The sequence below is a fragment of the Rhinolophus hipposideros genome (assembly GCF_964194185.1).
Source record: "Rhinolophus hipposideros genome assembly, chromosome: 6".
Taxonomy (NCBI): Eukaryota; Metazoa; Chordata; class Mammalia; order Chiroptera; family Rhinolophidae; genus Rhinolophus; species Rhinolophus hipposideros.
Window position 1 is genome coordinate 60457092 of NC_138052.1, and position 20638 is coordinate 60477729.

Below are 20638 nucleotides of genomic sequence, written 5' to 3' on the forward strand. Positions count from 1 at the left end.
CTAGTCAGGGTTTTATGCAATATCACTCTGGTTTCATTTTTAAAAATCACTGTAGACCCTCTCCACAGCATAGTTTTTCATGGGTCTGCATTTCCAAGTCCATAAATTTTAAACAATCTTCTTGGCTTATATCAAAGTAAAATCATTTTTCATTCTATATAAAAACTGTAAATAAATGTGACTTACTAAATACTAATTTATCAGAACACAAAAACATAACAGTGCCAACTTTCATCTTCACTTCTCTATTTCCAAAATATCTTGGATTTTTTACAAGCCCTAAGCCATAGTATTTTCTCCATTTATTTATCCAGTCACCGTAAAGCTGGCTAACAGGAGCATTTCCCATATATATATAATTTTCCATTGATTTTCCTCAACCTTTGTGTGAGCAAACCAAGGCCATTTCCTGTCTGCTACATGCCTTAGTTTACGGTATGTTAAACAAGCTACCTATATTTCTCCTGAATCTAAACAAGGACTAAGTGCTCTCCTCCAATTCCAATATTCCACACCTGTATGGCAAATGCAAACTTCTTCCTGTCATTCTAACTATGTAGCATAGATTTGCCACTGTGGAAAATGTCAAAATGCATGATCCCGGTTACCTTTTATTTTCTCTTCACTGCTTATAATTTTGTTTTCTCCAAAATCTAAGTCTTTATACTAGAATTATTCTTGCAAAGTCCTGCCTTTACTTCCAATAGCATCTTTGAGATAGAAATGCCAGGGTGAAGTTTTGATTCCCCACCCCTATCATTGCCTAGAATGCCCCTAATACTTTCAATACATGAAACCGTATGGAAAACAAAATATAAAGAGGCTTCTCTTTCCTAAAGATCTGTTACTGATGTAAGAAACTCAAACTGTACATCCATTTTATAGTATTGCTTGGGGTTTACATTCTTTTTTTTTAGGCTATTGAATGAACAGGTACCAAATCAGTAATGTAGCATGAACCAATGTTTCTCAAAGTGTGGGTTCATGGATCACCTCCATTAGAGGCACTCCCAGAATTTGCTGAACATGTTTGAAGTGTGCACGCCCCACCACAGGCACTCTGACTCAATCTTTGGGAGAAGGACTTGGGAATCTACATTTTTAGTGAACACCAGAGGAAGTTCTGGGCCTGTTAAATTTTGGGATGTACAGTGTAAATACATCTTCTTCACTGGGTCATGCTGAAACCTGAACATACTTCTTTACGTACTGGGCAGACAAATTGAAAAGAACTATCAAGTATAAATCAGGCGAATTATTCTGCAATGTCCCAGGCACAATTAATGTCTCAGAACTCCTAGAGGGAGTTTTTCAAATACCTATTTTACAATGTATCATATAATGTAATTATTCCCTTGTGTGTCTGTTTGTGCTACTAGATTGGGAGCACAAGAATAGGACATGTATCATACCCATCTCGTGACTCCAAAATATGACAGAGTGGAAACAGAAAGAGACTGTACAGAAAGTGTGTTTTGAGTGAATTAATTACAAAATGAACTTAGTCAAGTCTACGGAACCTAGTGTTTTGGGGTGTTATTCAGCCTCAAAGCATATTGTAATTTCCCAACACCTTTGAAAAAGAAGAAAAGGTCATTGCCAAGATTCTACTCCAATAAATTCAGATTTAGCTCATTTTAGGGATAAGCCCTAGGAGATGAGGGTGCCCCTCAAGCTAACAGCCAGCAAGGAGATGGGGACGTTAGCTCTAAATCTTCAAAGAATTGAATTTTGCCAACAACCTGAATGAGTCTAGAAGTAGCTTCATTCTCAGAATCTCCAGAAGAGAACACAGCTCTGCCAACACCTTGATTTTGGCCTTGTGAGACTTGAAAACTAGCCATGCTCACAGGACTTCTGACCTATAGAACAGTAAGATAGTAAATATGTGTTGTTTTAAGCTACTAAATGTGTGGCAATTTGTTATAGTTGTGATAGAAAAGTAATACAAATCCTTACCTGGTCAAAAGTTACATTTTCCTATCAAATCTAAGTGGTTACTCTCTGCTTCCCAAATGGCCAGTCATTCCTCTTAACCTTAGAATATATTTATTAGACAGCAAGGCAATCAGATTAGCTAGCAGAATTTCTTTCCAGCTGCTCCTAAATTGCGGTGAGATTTTGAGAGAATCAATACGACTCTTTTCTATTTGATTTACCCAACTTGAAAACCAGTACTGAATTTGATCTTCAACTTCCTGTTTTCTATTATATTCTTATTAGAAGATGTATGTTGGAGTCACAGAAACATAGTTTCAAACTTCTGTTTTTGCAATACTTAAATTCACTACACCTATTTCCTGCCCTGAAAATGGGTGTACAAGTAATGACTCAATCAATGTTGCCTAGAATTTTTATTGTAACTCGTCAGATTGTTTTAAGTGTTAAATTACATGATAGATGTAAGGAACTTATTTCATAATAAACACCAAATAATCATTAGCTATTGCTATGATGTTTATTAATCTATGATTCTATGATTCATGGCAATGATAATCTCAAATGAAGGAACCAGGGAAGTCCAGCATACATTTTATTGACTTGGCCAAGGTCACATAGATGCTTAGGGCTGACCTCAAGCTATGAACTCAGATTCTCTGACCCTAAATCTGGGTCCCTTACCCTATACAATATTGACTCAGAGAATTGAGACATTTATTTAGACAATTAAGGTTTAAAAAATACAGAATACATTTCTATTTTGCTTATTCACTTGTTTTGCCTAACCATCCAATTTTCACATTTCATTTCACTTTTAATCATCAAACACATTTAAGTTTTTTCTCACACATTTTTTTCTATTAATTCCTGCCCTCAGTAATTTGCTATTTGAGGATATATATAAATGTAAATCAATCTCTCTCTGTTTTGCTCTCTCTCTCTCTCTCTCTCTCTCTGTGCGTGTGTGCGTGTGTGTGTGTGTGTGTGTGTGTGTGTGTGTGTAAATGGCTTGACAACTCAAACTTGCCATTCTGGTAACCAAATAAAAGGTAACCAAATAAAAAACACATGTACTTCTCACTTTCGAGAACTTTAAAGTGGCTTTGAAATTAAGAACTATGTCTAGAAATTCAATTAGTCACCTTACGCTATTTATTGAGCATCTACTTTTATCTAGTTGTATAGCAAGATAGAAGAGAATAGAAGTTAAAGTTTCTGTCCTCAATGAAATATTTATCAACGTAGAGAGAAGAATGTTTGCTGAGTTTAGGGGCTGAGTTCATTAATTTAAACAGAGTCCATAGGACTTATTCATGAGATTCTAAACAGATGATTTCACCAACATTTAAGACAGGAAGTTAGTCCTGGACCTCAGTCAATACTTTTGTCATTCAATGAACTTGGACAAGTTACATACCTTTCCAGGTGTCTCATTTGTAAAACAAGGGAAGAGGATAAGATAAATTTAAGCATTGAGTACAGGTTCAAAATTTATATAAAAAAGAAAAGAGTGGTTAGTATATAGGAACAATTTTGTTCAAAGTAACCCAAATCCAAAATATCCTTGAAACCAAATCATTCCTGACACTGTTTTTTCTGGCTCAGGAAGACTTTCTCTAGGTCTCCTACTACCAATTGCATTTGAATCTAAGATAGTGGAAAGTGGACCATTTGGCTTAGGGATTTTTCTTTTGTTACATGGGAATTTGGGGAAAGGGTATCTAGGCCAAAAATATCATATCTTGATTCCACCTCTTCATATAGTGCCTCTTCTTAGAGCTATTCTTACTTTTGAAAGGCCATTTGGGGAAAGTCTAGCTCTCTCCTCTCCACTACATAAAACTGAAATTAGAAAAGCAAACATACTTCTCCATAAGCCCCTTTGCCAGACTTCTCAGAATGGAATCTGATCAGTTCTTCTAGGCCAAACTAAACATATTACCATCATCACTGGAATAGCCCTAATGCTCCTGGGATTAGAAACCAACTATTACTGAATTTTGGCTACATTAGGTTTTTACCTCTTTTGCATTTAACAGAAAATGACCTATGTAAAAATTTTAAAAATTATACAGTGCCAGAGATTGCAGGAATGTTAAGAAAAAATTCAACAATGCATAAACTCAACAAGAAAATCAATAACATAGTAAGAAAGATTATTACATTTAATTCATCAAAATCCTGTTCATAACCTACTACATAAAAGTACATCTAATAGCCAATTTTAAAAAGTCAATTAAAACTCTCATGAAAACCTCCAGAAAGTATTTTATTTTTGAAGAGATGCCCGAGTTTAATTATAACTATTAAATTCCACATGCTACAAAAACATATATTGTAAATATTGTACCATTGATTAATGATACAGTTTTCCTTTTTCCAGAGAGATATTGAAATAAAGTAGCATCCAACTGATATTTAATAATTAGCATGATAGAGGTAAAATGTGTGTGTGATGCCAGTTATAAGTACAGGCAGTATTTGTACTGGTTACAAATATGTGTTAGACTCCCTGATTTTTAAAACCAACTCAGCCTCACACTTGCAAGTTAAACAACTTCTGTAAAACTAGTTTTCTCATTTGTAAAATAGTTCCTTAACCAGAATGCTATTGTGTAAATGAATGAAATAATGTACTTACATTTTTTATAATTCAGTAAATGTTAGCTATTATTATTTTATCACATTAATATTTTTAGAAATATAAGTAAGTTTATACATGTTTTATTTGCTACAATTTCAATTATAAGTGAAATTAATCCTTTATTTCAAGTGACCATATGCATCTTGAGTTTTTTATTTTCTGCAGAAATAATGTGGTTGTTTTTATTTTCACTTAAGTCATTTATGAAAATATCAAGCAAAGTGAACGGTAACAAGTACTTTTCCAAATATGATGTCAGCCAAGTTAGTATAACTGCCTATTTCCTAATAGTGAGCATGTAATATAATAATTTCCTAATAGTGAGCTAACAATCTAGCAAGTTGTTTGTATGCATTATAATCAGTCATAAGAGCTAATCCAATTAAAATCAAGATATAAAACCTTCCAAATTTGGCTTTAATTTGAGGTTGACTTTAATAGCCTTTACTAACACTGAATTGGAACCCCCCCCCAAAAAAAAAAAAAACAAAAAACGTTTACTTGCTTATCAAATGAAAATCCAGTTATATAGTTGAATAGCTACTAAACAGAGATAATATTGTGATTAAATTTGGGACTTGATTTTATACTCTAAAGTACTTACTCATGGAAATAATTTTCTCAGTGTGGGCATAATTAGCCATTTTCCGATAATTTTGGTCACCCTCTTTATATTTGAAAGAGGCAAGTGGCCAAATCAACCCAATTAGTAAAAGGTGGGAGGGAACCTGAAAAAAAAATGCTTTGTAGTAGATGGAACACTCTCCCACCAGCAGATCTAATATGGAAAGAATTGCTTGCTCAAAGAGCATAGAAACAAAACACATCTTTCCATCACTTTGGACTAAGAGCTTTACACCTATTATATTATTTCCTTTCCACAAAGTCAGGACTCACATTCTATGTGAAAACATGCTTTCTTCCAAGACAATAAAATCAGAAAATATGTAATTCTGCTGGAGTTTTAGTTTAAGCAATGTCCATCATCAAAGCTATGGTATATTTGTTATTTAAAACTGTTAATCTTTCTCCAGAAATTTTTTATGGAACACCTACTAGCAAATCTCAGCATTTAGGAAGCACAGGCAATCTGTTGATACTGTTCATCTAGTATACCTCTCTTCACATCAAATGAACCTCTTTCCAATGGAGAATCTATTCCCTCTGGTTCAAGTGAGGGTGCCCTCCTGGTCACTGAGGAAGGAAATGACTAAAATCTGGTAGGACTAGCATAATCCTCTGATTTGGGTTGGCTTAGCCATGGATATGTGTTCCAAGCTACTCCATAAGAATTCTCCCTAGGGCATTTCTATTAGTGTTATCAGGGAAGATTTTCTCCTTCAAAGCAAGTAGGGCATGATTATTGAGCCATCCCCATGCATCCTTCCTACCATATGGAATAAACCTATTTTTAAAAAATGAAGTCAAGCAGAGGCAATCAGCTGACTGTTGGGGATTGAGGGAGAAGCGTATAACATTATTAGAGCCCTTGAATCTGACCACATCTCAAATCAGCTACAGTAATGGACTTGCTCATCATTAAGTTATATTTTATGCCTAAACAGGATTGATTTGGAGTTTTGAGTCTTGCAACCAAAACATTTCCAACTAAAATCTTGAGAAATGCTGGTGTAATATAAAGATTACTAAGGTTCCATATTTCATTCTGCATAACTTATAGAGCCTGCATATCTTAAGTTAGTCACTTTGCCAGGCTTGTTTTCTGTGATCTGTGAAATAAAACAACTTCAAGCTTCTTTCTATTTTTTATCTTAATATCTATAGTTTATTTTCTTTTTCACCAAAGTAGGGCAGTGTTATTCCCAAAGCATAATCCAAGCCCAGCCAATAGAAGTTCAGAAACTACCCCCCCCCAAAAAAAAATCTATGAAGTGATTGTTTTTTCTAAATCTGAAATAAACTTAGCAGTATATGCTCTTGGAGAATCCACAACTATTATATGCCTGTGGCAAGATATTTATTGACAGATCAAAAAGTAAATGGAACCCTTAGATGAAAACATATGAATAAATATTTGTGACTTTGGTTAGGTAATGTTTATTTTTATTTTTTTATTGCTACTATGCAATAAAAAGACAAACAACCCAATTAAAAAATAGGCAAAGAATCTACATAGAAATTTCTCTAAAGAAGATACACAGATGACCATTAAGCACATGAAAAAAAAATCTTCAACATCATCAGTTATAAGGAAATGCGATTAAAAACTATGGTAAATAGCACTTCATACCCAGTAGGATAGTTATAATGAAAAGATAAACCATAATACATGCAGGAAAGGCTGTGGCAAAATTTTAACCTTTATATATTATTGGTAGGATTCTAAAATGTTGCAGCTGCTTGGAAAATAGATTAACAGTTCTTCAAAATGTTAAACATAGAGCTACAATGTGACAGACCAATTCCATTTATAGGAATATACCAAACAGAAATGAAAACCTACTTCCAAACAAACACTTGTACATGACTGTTTATAGCAGCATTATTTTTGATAGCCAAAAAGTGGGAACAGCTCAAATGCCCATGAACTGATAAATGGATAAACGATATGGGGTACATCCATACAATGGAGGATTATTTGGTAATAAAAGTAAAGGAGTACTGATCCTACAACATGGATAAAGCTTGTAAACATTATGCTAAGTAAAAGAAGCCAGTCACAAAAGCACATATTGTATAATTCCATTATATGAAATATCTAGAATCCACAAACCTTTTTAAGTGACTAATGTGGTTACTTAGGGCTGGGGTAGTGATTGCTAATGAGTACAGGGATCATTTTAGGGTGATGAAAATGTTCTAAAATTAGATTGTAGTGATGCTTGTACAACCCTGTGAATATACTAAAACACTGAATTGTATACTTTTAAATTGGTATACTATGTGGTATGTAATGTATATCCTAATAAAGCTCTTTAAAAAAAAAAAGTAAATGCAAAAAAAGAGGGAAAGGGACATGTGTATCTGAGGGAATATTTCTGCTGGGCAGAACATCTAGTTTTCTCTTTCTCTCCTTTGTCACCAGACAAATAATGTTCACATTGTAAAACAAAACAGATTGACCAAAAAACTTGCCTGGCTTACAGTGCATCCCATAGATGTAAACTCTGAATTATTCTTTAAGTTTGATGCATTATCTCATGTTCAATGACAACCAAAAAGGTAACTATTTTTTAATGTTTGGAACAGTTTTGATTTTCAAGGAAAACTACATTTTCCTTGAAATTTACTTTCAGAACCTACTTTTCAATTTATACTGAAAAATATTGTATTTCCTTTGAGAAATAAATTTTAGTTTATAAAAAATATACAACAATTACATAGAGTTGAGGTAAAAGATATGTATAGTTGTATACTTATAAATTTCCCTTAGGTTTAGATAGATCTCTTTTTTCTGCCAGTGATTTCTTTTTTTACATTTCTATAGTCTTTTATTTCATTTTCTTATAGAAGTGGAAAATTGACAATTTATATACAAAAAAGAAGATCTTTTTATTCCATGTGTGCTATTACAAAAAATAACAACAAAGAAACAATGTAGGAATATTGGCAAGAAAGAGAGGGAAAATTATTGAACTTTAGTTCATTCTTGGATATTAATTGAGTTTTAAAATCTTATATCCAAACTATTTCCCTTTTATTGAATTATTACTAGGTAAAAGAAAAGTGAAGGAAGGATGGAGAGTAAAAAGAGATAAAGGCAAGCAGGCAGGAAGGCAGGATAGAAGGATGACAGAAGGAAGGAAGGGAAGGAAAAAAAGGAGGGAAGAAGGAAGTAAAGAAATCAACATGTGTGTGTCAGGTAAATGCACCATTTATATAAAATTAACTTTTATATAAAAGTTATTTTTTTATTTTCATTTATTTATTTTTTAATTAAAGTTTATTGGGGTGACAATTGTTAGTAAAGTTACATAGATTCCAGGTGTGCAATTCTGTATTACATCATCTATAAATCCCATTGTGTGTTCACCACCCAAAGTCAGTTCTCCTGCCATCACCATATATTTGATCTCCTTTACCCTCATCTACACTCCCAACCCCTTTGTTTATATAAACCAAAACAACAAAAGAAGAAGGCAAACAAATGAGAAACAAAAACTCATTGACACAGACAATAGTTTAGTGGTTACCAGAGGATAAGGGTAAAAGTTACTTTATATTTCCATTATTTTTGTAAAAAAGCAGACTGAATGTTTATAATACTAAAATTTATTTCTTTACATTTTTATTTCTTAAAACTGTTGAACATAATTACATCTTAGTATTTTTAATATATTAATTTACTTAGTTATTCATTTAAACATATTTATTTATAACCTACTGTATTCCAAACGCTATGTTAAGTATTCTGGTTCCAAATTCTATTATTTCTACTTTCACAGATAATCAAAACATGGTAGAGAAAGACATGCACGAATATAGAGGTAGGTAGTTGGTAAATACATGTTCGTGTCTGATTTATCAGACAGAATGGTGCATTTACATAGCAGAAATGTGTGTGTGTGTGTGTGTGCGCTCGTGCGCGTGCAAACGTGCATGCGTGCACATGTGGAGAGTATGACATTCAAAGAGGATATCAAAAAATCAGTAATGCTGAAATCTATGTAAATTTACTAACAATTGTCACCCCAATAAATTTAATTTTTAAAAAAAGCAAAAAAAATAATCAGTAATGAAAATGCCAGCTGATGAAAGATACAAGTACCTATGACATGGGCTTTCCAGGGAGACAGGGAAGCAAGTTAAGGATGGTATCTTCTGTCATATTAAGGAGGTGTTTTGTTTTTCTTGTTGCCCTACTGTCTTTTTTTTCAATTACTCTTGATATTCAATATTATATTAGTTTCAGGTGTACAACATAGTGATTAGACATTTACATAATTTATGAAGTGATCCCCCATAAGTCCTAGTATCCTCCTGGCACCATACATATTAATAGGTATTACAATTTTATTGACTATATTCCCTATGCTGTACTTTATACCCTGTGAGTATTCTGTAACTACCAATTTGTACTCCTTAATCCCTTCACCTTTTCCTTCTAACCTCCCATCCACCCTCCCCTCTGGCATCCACCAGTTTGTTCCCTGTAACTATGAATCTGTTTCTATTTTGTTCATTTATTTTGTTCTTTAGATTCCATGTATAACAGTGAGATCATATGGTATTTGCCTTTCTCAGTCTAACTTATTTCGCTTAGCATAATACCCTCTAGTTCCATCCATGTTGTCACAAATGGTAAGGTTTCATTCTTTTTTATAGCCAAGTGATATTCCATTGTGTATATGCACCACATCTTCTTTATCCAATGTCTACTGAGGGACACTTAGTTTGCTTCTGTATCTTGGCTATTGTAAGTAATGCTGCAATGAACAGAGGAATGCATACATCTTTTTGAATTAGTATTTGAGATTTCTTTGGATAAATGCCCAGAGGTGGAATTGCTGGGTCATAAGGTAGTTTCATTTTTAATTTTTTGAGGAATCTTCATATGTTTTCCATAGTGGCTGCATCAATTTGCAATCCTACTAACAAGACACAAGTGTTTCCTTTTCTCCACGTCATCCTCACCAACACTTGCTGTTTGCTGATTTATTGATGATGGCCACTATGACAGGTGTGAGCTGATATCTCATGTGGTTTTAATTTGTATTTATCTGATGATTAGTGATGTTGAGCATCTTTTCATATGTCTATTGGCCATCTCTGTGTCTTCACTGAAAAAATGTCTATTCAGGTCCTCTGCTCATTTTTAATTGGATTGTTTGGGGGTTTTTTTGGTGTTAAGTTGTATGAGTTCTTTGAGCTCTTTATAAATTTTGGATATTAGCCCCTTATAATATGTATAATTGGAAAATTTCTTCTCCTAATTGATAGGCTGTCTTTTCATTTTGTTAATGGTTTCTTTTGCTATGCAAAAACTTTTAGCTTAATGTAGTCCCATTTGTTTACTTTTTTCTTTTGTTTTCCTTGTTCGAAGAGATATATCAAAAATATATTACTAAGAGTAATGTCAGAGACTTTACTGCCTATGTTTCCTTTTTGGACTTTTATTGTTTCAGATTTTACATTTAAAACTTTAATCCATTTTGAGTTTATTTTTCTATATGGTGTGAGAAGGTGGCCTTGTTTCTTTGGAAAGATAAGTAAAATTAATAAACCTTTAATCAGGCACATCAAGAAAAAAAAGAGAGAGGACCCAAATAAGTAAAATCAGAAATGAAAGAGAAGTGACAATTGACACCACAGAGATACAAAAGATAATAAGAAAATATTATGAACAATTATATGCCAACAAATAGGGTAATCTGGAAGAAATGGATAAGTTCCTAAAAACATACAATCATCCACGACTTAGTCAAGAAGAAAGAGAAAATCTGAATAAACTAACTACTAATGAAATTGAATCAGTAACCAAAAACTCCCAATAAACAAAAGTCCTGGACTAGATGGCTTCACAAGTGAATTTTACCAACTATTCAAAGAATTAATACTTATCCTTCTCAAACTATTCCAAAAAAATTGAAGAGCAAGGAGAGCTTTCAAGCTCACTGAATGAGGCCAGCATTACTATGATACCAAAACCAGATAAAAACATTACAAAAAAGAAAATCATAGGCTAATATCCCTGATGAACATAGATGCCAAAATCCTAAACAAAGTATGAACAAACTAAATTCAGTAATACATTAAAAAGATCATACACCATGATCAAATGGAGTTTGTTATTGAGATAAAAGGCTGGTTCAGTATCCAAAAATCAATTAACATGATACACTGCAAAAAAAAAAAAATGAAGGTACAAGTCATACGAGTATATCAATAGATGCAGAAAGAGCATTTGACAAAATCCAGCATCCATTTGTGATGAAAACTCTCAGCAAAGTTTGAACAGAGAGAACACAGACCAACATAATAAAGGTCACATATGACAATCCCATACCTAACATATACTCAATGAGGAAAAGCTAAAAGTGTTTACCTAAGATCAGGATCAAGACAAGGATGTCCACTTTCACCACTTTTATTCAACATAGTATTGAAAATCCTAGCCACAGCACTCAGACAAGAAAAATAAATAAAAGGCATCCAAATTGGAAAAGAAGTAAAACCGTCAGTATTTGCAGATGACATGATACTATATATAGAGAACCCTAAAGATTCCACCAAAATACTATTAGAACTGATAAATTAATTCAGTAAAATAGCAGGATATAAAGTTAATATTCAGAAATTAGTTGCATTTTTATAGACCAATAACAAACTAACATAAAGAGAAATTAAGAAAACAATTTCATTTACAATTGCATCAAAAAGCAAATAAACTAATTAATAAACAAACAAAACCTAGGAATAAACTTAACCCAGGATGTAAAAGGTCTGTACTTGGAAAACTATAAGACACTGAAGAAAGAAAATGAAGAAGATACAAATAAATGGAAGCATATACCGTGATCATGGATAGGAAGAATTAACATTGTTGAAATGTCCATACTGCCCAAGGCAATCTATAGTTTCAGTGCAATCCTTATCAAAATACCAATGGCATTTTTCACAGAAGTAGAACAAATAATCTCAAAATTCATATGGAACCACTAAAGACCCAAAAGAGCCACAGCAGTCTTGAGAAAGAAGAACAAAATTGGAGGTATCATGCTACCTGATATTAAACTTACACAAGCCTATAGTAATCAAAATGCTGTGGTATTTGCATAAAAAATGAACACATAGATCAATGGAACAGACTAGAAAGCCCAGAAAGAAACCCATGCCTATATAGTCCATTAATCTATGACAAAGCAAGCAAGAATGTACAGTGGGGTGAAGACAATCTCTTCAATAAGTGACGTTGGGAAAATTGGACAGCTACATGCAACAAAATGAAACTTGACCATGTTGAAGAGTTTTGATTTAATGCTCTAGGCTGCAGATGTTCATATAGAATGCCCACTGCGATTTACTGGTGGCGGCAGGCAGGACTGCTGCACTGAGCAGAGTTGAAACTGAGTCTAGACTCAGTGAGAGTAAACTGATACATCAGTAGTGTCTGCCAGGGGCACCATCCTGAGAAGGAATGACATGTATTCCAAAAATTTGCTAAGCTGGTTGCAAAAATATTAAATAAAAGTTGTAGGAGAATTAAGCAGTAGAATTCTATGAAAAGATTTTCATTTTAGAAATTAGGATGATAAAATATGGCAACAAGTGTAGTTGTAGAGAGACAAATTAAAATACTACAGTGACTTCTAAGTAAGTGAAGCAAGAAAATCATGAAGGTTGGAACCTGGAACTAAGAATAAAAGTAATGGGGATGGAGAGGAATATTTAATAGTCAGAGATAGCAAAAAGGTTTAATCTATGAGGATATGAAAACTTGGTGAGTGTCAGAAACCTAAGCGGATTCCCCAAATTTTAACATGACTATATGGGTGGGTTCCAATCACTAATATAGTAGCAGAAGAAAAGAAGTTTTGGGAAAATGTCTTGAGTACAGATCAGACATTTTGAAAAAGAAAGTGAGAGCCGTTATCTAAATAGTTATGGAAATCAGTAAGGGAATGCCTCGAAATACAAAATTCACATCCATCATCATATAATAGAATGGTAAATAGTGACATTTTGTCCAGAAGGGAAGGGAGCAGACAGTGTATTCTAAGAGATATGCACATGAATTGAATTAGAGTACAATTCAAAACATTAGTTTCCAAGGAATTCAAAGTAAGGAAGAATGTGTGTTGATAAAAAACAGAAGTAGAGCTTTCTAATGACAAAGAACTGGAAACACAAGGCATGGGTACAAAAATGAACAAGGCTTGTGTGAGTAAAGGGAAAGGTACAGGTCTGGGAGGGACTTGCAATTCTTTGGAAAATTAATGAGTGGAAACCTGGATATGTGACTTGAAACATTTGTTAGGCACACAGTCCTATGATGCACTCTACAAACTGCTTTAATTTTCTACAATACAAACTCAGCTTATTTTTAATTTTTTACTCCTGTAAGTCTAGATTGTAATTTAAAAATAGATTTTCCAGTGCAAAAGAAGTTGCACAGGAAGATGCTCCTTGCTGAATTAAACTGTGCGTATGTGAGAACTGCTGCTTAAGAACAACACGTTCCCTGTGAAAAAAAGATGGCAAATCCATCTTAGTGAGTCTAACCTTCACAGAGAGCTGTTATCAACTCAATTGTATGTTTTTTCCTGTTTCACAAACATGTTCCCAAAAGACTTTTAAAATAGCCTCTTTCCTGCTAAATTGTTGTGCCAAGCACTTTTTATGAATCTCAGCCGTAACTGGACCAGGATATGTTAAAGAAAAAAAGCCCTGTCACACTTGACATGGTGTAATAGACTTTAACAGTAAAACATTTTCCTCACCTGACTGCCTCCTCTCTAACTGAATCTTAAGACAGTGAATTTTCATGAAAATGTAAAGTACCCTGAGGAAAGAAGAGATACTTTCTAAAAAAGTCACCATTTTAAATCTGAAAAATCTGTTCACTAAATAAGAATTTTTTTCCTAATTAAGAGGGGGAAAAAATCACTACAGAAAATGTCTGTTTTTTTAAAGTTAAATAACTTAAAAATATAAATCAATAATATGTAATAGTTCCTTGGTACCTAATAAGTTGATTTTTCTTTTCTTTTCATTTTCTTTTTCTTTTTTCTTTTTTTTGAGAAAAAGAAAAGAGTCACAGCATCCCAAGGCCTGTGCTGGTCACTACAAATGAATCCTATGCATTGTTAGGGCACATTTCTCAAAATACAACTAAGTTGTAGTACTATGCATGTCTTTCTTTCCATTGAGAAGTGTTTCCTTACCAAAATTCACCATGGGCTGCACTAACAATAGCAATCTCAGCGGGGGAAAAAGGAAGAAGATGAAAGTAAGTAAAAGATAAAAACAACCTGATGGACACTTTGGTGGATGCTATGGCTGGAAAAGTAACGTGTGGCTTTCTGGGGCAGGAGTCCAATACATCTGTCTGAATAGTATGCTGCTTTTGGCAGCAGATGACAACCATTTTATTTTATTTTATTTTATTTTATTTTTTAATAACAGTGGGGGACGTGTATTAGGAAAAAAGGGGGGAACAGGAAAGCAGTGGAAAACAAGTTGCAGGGCAGAGAACACAGGTTTTTGCATCGATGATTTTGGATACTCGCTACCATCTTATGAAGATAACACAGGCAGAAACCTAACCTGCAATATTTACTTGGGTTTGTAGCTCTCAGATGGGCATATACATATATTTGAAATATATCGTGGAGCTTAAATATAATAACCTACATAATCACCTATCACAAACCAGAAAGCAAAAAGTACTCAAGAGAAGTGGTCTCTCTCCCTTGCAGCAGAAAGGGAATGCCTTGATTTGCTTAAATTGGTCCCTGTGACTAGACTCGTAATTTTGAATAAAATTATACGTTAATATTTAACAATGCCAACTCTCTCAGTTTTCTGTAAAGGAGGACTTTATCAGCCAGCAAAAGCATGGGATTTAATATATTCAAGTGGAAGGAACAATGGGCACTATCTCCAAAATCACTTGTCTTCTTATCAAATTTATTCTTCTCTCAGCTTTTCTCTAGATCCCCAGGACAATATTATTAACGAGTCAGAGTCTCCCATGCTTTGTCACGAACACATACCCTGGAAGATTCTGCATTTGCTTATCCGCTGTTCATTTTTATTTGTTTAATCAATTCCTAAAATAAGGAAACCAGTGAGACTGAAAGTATCGGATCCATTTTCTGAAAATAGCAGAGGGTTGTTAGTTGGAAATAAAATGGTGCAAGGACATAAAATTTAAATGGTTTAAGGAGAAAGAAAAACCTGCAGCAGATATTAGTTAAGCTAATTTTATTGTTCAAAATAATTAAAACATAATACATACATACATAATAAAACATAACAAAATAATTAAGTTAATATTGGTATTAATGTAATTAAAATATTATTTATGTTTTAAAACATAATGTTGCCTTTCAATATAAAATAGTACCAATGGGGTGTAAAGCAGCTGGATTTTATCATGTCAAAACTTGATTCTGGACCACTCCACCATCATCCCTGGGGGCGGGGGGGAGTTTATATGCTAGTGTATGGCAAAAAAAAATGCAAACAATAGTTTATTATCTAAAATGATTTTTAAGCTCAAAAATAATTTCTTGTACTGTAAAATTGTATATATTTTTATTTAGCTCTTACTATTTTATAAAAATTATTTGTTAGAAAACATGTAATTTTAAGAATTGGAAATGAATTCTTTAGTGAAGATGTACATGATATTCAGTTCACAATTCAAACATACATTTTCTTTTAAACATGTTCATCATGAAGAAAATCTTAAGATTCTGCCTCATGATGAAAGATACCAGTTGGTGAAAAAAAGGAGGAAGAAAAACAAGGAAGTATTGGGGAACCTAACATTATTTGTTTGTTTGGTTATACCTATGGTCTTTTTCACTAAACATTGCTTGTAACGTTGTGGTTGATACCTGAAATAAGTGACTAATAAGTGTTTGAAAAAGGATGTGATGTCGTCCCCTTCTGCAGAGTGTGTGTGTGTGTGTGTGTGTGTGTGTGTGTGTGTGTGTATCTGCGTGAGCATTTATATGTGAGACAGAGATATAAATGGAAGACAGAAGGACAGGTTTTCCAACTTTATTTCCTGTTCAGAGAAGGAGTGATGGAGTCAACATCATTAAACATCAGATGTAAGAAGAACAGAATTTTGGACAAAATAAACTATTTTATCCAATAATGCTAATGATACTTTATGAAGTATCTAATTCCTGTCTTTTCAGGACTTAACTTAGGCCCTACCATAGTTAAGGAGTCTTCTCTGAACTTCTTATTTCCTTAGTCCTTCCCCATGTTATTCATACACCACAGGGAGGCTGAATGCTCTTTTCTACCACCCTCTAACAGCACATTATCACACCAGACTTAGGTCTGTTTTTTATCTTCTGCACTAAATGTGAGTGCTATTTGAGGGCATTTGAGGGTGTTGCCTTACTAATCTTTAGGTCCCCAGGGCGTTGCCTGGTGTATCACTAAGTTTTTAAATGAAGAAATAAATGATTATCCATTACAAAATATGTGTCCACAGTTATATAATTAACATTGTTTTAATGATTTACAAAGACTAATCACAGCAAAATTAATGTGTCTGTAGGAGTAAAAGACTAGTTCAGATGGTTTATCTTCCATTTAAAAAATAAAGGACTTAATCTAGTTGAAGAAAATATTTTCTCATACTCTTGAAGAAAATTTTTAAAAACTGTTGGTGATAGATAATATGGCAGTAAAACGGAAAAGTTGTGAACATTTTCAAATGAAGCATATTTTTAAACTCTTAAATGGTGTGTATTCATATTCAAAATTTTACTACTATGTTTTTGGCTGTTAATCCTAGAAATCTGTGCTGACACTGACTTTTGTATTCTAAAAGAAAAGAAAAATCCATATATAAAAATACAAGAACAAGAAGTCTTTGGGCATAACGTGAGATACAGTGAGGTAAATATATCCTGCTTGGTATTAAAGCTTTCTTTAGCATTAAGCATATATATAGATAAAATGTTGCATTAAAAAATTCAAATAGTATTGGGTTGAATATGAATAAACCTAGGGTTTTAATTTAACAAAACCCTGAATAGAGATCGCAGAGGAAACCTCCAGGCTACATCTAGCAACAGATGTGAACTAAAGCTTTTTGTGCATAGTGCGTGAAGGTTAGTAATATTCTCACCTTTGTATGTTGTCTAGGTTCCCTCACTAAACCAACTCTATGTAAAATGAGCAAAAGCACTTATCTTCGGTGGTCTCAGTTTTTTTTTTCTTTTTTTCTTTTTTAATTTGTAAAATAAGGATATTGGACTAGACTCTTAAGGTCCTTTTCGTTTATTAATTCTGTTGTCCTAAGGGGAAAATGTCATTATTATTATGTCCAAAATATATATATTAATGCAAATACATTAAGTATTGAAGGCCACATTTTTGAAATTGAACTTTTTATTCACTCATTTATTTGAAATATACATGCAACAAAATATTATAATTTGCAGTGTCATGCTATTTTGACATTTATATATTCAGAAGACATTTTTGAATCTTGTTTAGCTACGAGTTTTTTTTCTTTCTCTTCTCAATGCCTTACTTAATAATTGAGTAAGGCAATACTCTTAAGAAGCATGACAGTATGTTTTGAAGTTTATTTAAAACATTATTAATAAATAGAGAATCTAGAAATAAAATCCAAAGATGTCTAATATCATATTCATGAATTTATATTATTTACCATGTATTTTTCTTTAAGTTAGGATCATGCAGATCTCCAAATGCCTACTGTAGAAATAAATCAATGAATTCACTATATAAACTTGCCCTGGAGTCCTCTGTTCTGTACAACTGAAAATTTAAAACTCCCTTTTGCAGCTGGTTTTGTTTTTGCTCTTGTGATAATACAGAATGGCTTTTGTATTTTTTTTTTTGTAATTCATACAAAAAATCCTCTCAGAAAAGTTACCAACAAATTAATTAAGTAATTTAATCGCTATGTAATGGAGTGAAATGATTATACTTCAGTGATAGCTAAAGAATAGCTAGACGAAGACAAAAATAAGATTCACAAGTCCAGTTTTGACTTTTAACTTTTTTATTCTCTCTTCCTCCATGTTCTATCTATTTGTAATTAAGACAATGTTTCATGGAAATATAGAATTTGCTTTTTCCTACAATTTAAGCAGCCATTACATTTTAAAGAGAGCACCAATAAATTAATTCAGAGCACATAAAATGTTTACAATTACTCTTGGTTAAATGTCTAAAGTCTTTCCTTCTCCCTTCTTTTTCTCCCTCCTCTCAGTTTTCTCCCGGGACTGTTGCAGTCACTGAGAGCTCTTTTGTAGAGGGATGTTTTACATGTGAATGTCTTTAATGAATTCTGTTTACCAAATAATGATGGATAGTAGCTCTAGAATCCCTGGGAAAGTATTTACAACATTAAAAAGTTTTTTTCCCCCCTCCACTGAATCAGCTTTTTAAACTTATTTGTTTTGATTCTGGGAAAAACCTTAGTCGACTGTCAGGATTTTCCTCCGCAACAATAAAAGAAGTAGTACTGTGATCTAAGCATCTGTCCGGGGGGGTGGGCAGGAGAATGGAGACGGGGAGGAAGGGAGGAAGGGTGAGAGAGACAGACAGACAGAGACAGAGGGAGTTAGTGTGGGTATTTCATACAGAGGAAGTAACATGCGCAAAAAGGTAACAAGATGGAAAAAAAATATGAACATCAAATGGGCAAAGTCTTTACATCTCAGAATATCAAAGCGATTCAAACATACATTCTATTTCCTTGACATTATATATTATTACATGTGATTACTGTCAGCTATTATATTTCAAAACTTATACTGTAATTGCTGTCTCTTTCTGATGGTTTCTCTACCTATAAAAATTATACCATACTTTTTACCAATTAATTAAATTTTATCTGTCCTTTCTCCCCCATGTGGGGAAAGCAAGAGCATGTTCTAGGACAATAAAATGTTTAAGACATTGTTATTCACATGCCAAAAGGACAAAAGTAGGTTTAGGGCAGACTACCGTAAGTGTTCAGCAACTAAAGAAAATTATTCTTCCCTTCAGCAGTTCTGATAGAAAATTCCCCAACGTAATTGTTATTGGCATGATCTTGAAATACTCTTCTTTATTCAAGCTATAACTTGTGTGTGTACAGCACCAGGACTGACTCAAAAAAACTGTGATTTATGTCTCAATAGATACAAAATACCAAAGAGGGCACTTAGTGGGGCTTTGCTCACATTTACACCTTGGGGGAAGTGAGAAAGGTTATTATTTTTTAGGGAGTTAGTCACTTACTCAGTCTGTATATCCTTGAGCTCTGATTTAAATTGAAATTATGTATCTATGTAATTTAAGCAAATTATTTTCACCCTCTTTTCTTGATATCCACATAAAATGGGGATATTACACTATATCATATTTACAGTTTATGTATTACATGAAAAATTAGTATGTAGTGAGCTAAAAACATTTTCTGGCACATTAGAAAGCACTGAATAAATGTTAGTTATTATGATGATGCAAATTTCATATTGAATATCATTTATTGTCACCCAATAGTACGAATGGAAAGTGCTATATCTAAGTTCGGACATCAGCACAGCAAATATTTTGTTTATGTAAAAGTTTTATTTATGAAAGGAGAGTTCTCTTTTCTATCATGTTTTATTAGGGTGTAAGTACAGGAAAGTTGTATAATTGTAGTTGCCCAAGAAAGTTAATTAGCATATTTTTATCCAAGGAGGTATTTTAATTCCTCATATTAGTCAGTATTAGTCAATATATAATAAAAGTAACTTTAAATAATAAAGATCTAACTAGATAACCACATTTTAAACCCATTGCTTAATGACAGGTGGCAGCACATCATAATGGACACATTTAAAATTTACTTTGCATTAAGAAAAGATCATGGGGCCGGCCCGGTGGCTCAGGCAGTTGGAGCTCCATGCTCCTAACTCTGAAGGCTGCTGGTTCGATTCCCACATGGGCCACTGGGCTCTCAACCACAAGGTTGCCAGCTCGATTCCTCAAGTCCCGTAAGGGATGGTGGGCTGCGCCCCCTGCAACTAGCAATGGCAACTGGACCTGGAACTGATCTGCGCCCTCCACAACTAAGACTGAAAGGACAACAACTTGACTTGGAAAAAAGTCCTGGAAGTACACACTGTTCCCCAATAAAGTCCCGTTCCCCTTTTCCAATAAAATCTTTAAAAAAAAGAAAAGATCATAATGGTTATTGGCTAAATTGGCAAGAGGTGGAAAACACAATCTTTCTTTTATCATAATAGAATAAACAATGCCTAAATTCAAAATACATATGTAAATCTTGGCTAAAATTGGCATCTGACTGGCAGCCTAGGCACTATATGCTATCTGCTATCTTTATGCCAACTACACATTGAATGCACAGCGGTTGAAGAAAAATCCATGGAA

The 20638-nt window shown here is 33.4% G+C and overlaps 1 protein-coding gene across 4 annotated transcripts in view; it reads right to left on the bottom strand.

The window, feature by feature from the left end:
- CALCRL (calcitonin receptor like receptor) overlaps positions 1–20638 on the bottom strand; it is a 102252-nt gene that overhangs the window by 50733 nt on the left and 30881 nt on the right. Inside the window, exon 2 of one of the 4 annotated variants that reach the window (XM_081051662.1) lies at positions 1743–1862. The exons of the other annotated variants lie outside the window; for them this stretch is intronic. The gene's annotated coding sequence lies outside the window, so the exon portion shown is untranslated. The remainder of the gene's footprint in view (positions 1–1742; positions 1863–20638) is intronic. 4 annotated transcript variants of the gene reach the window in all.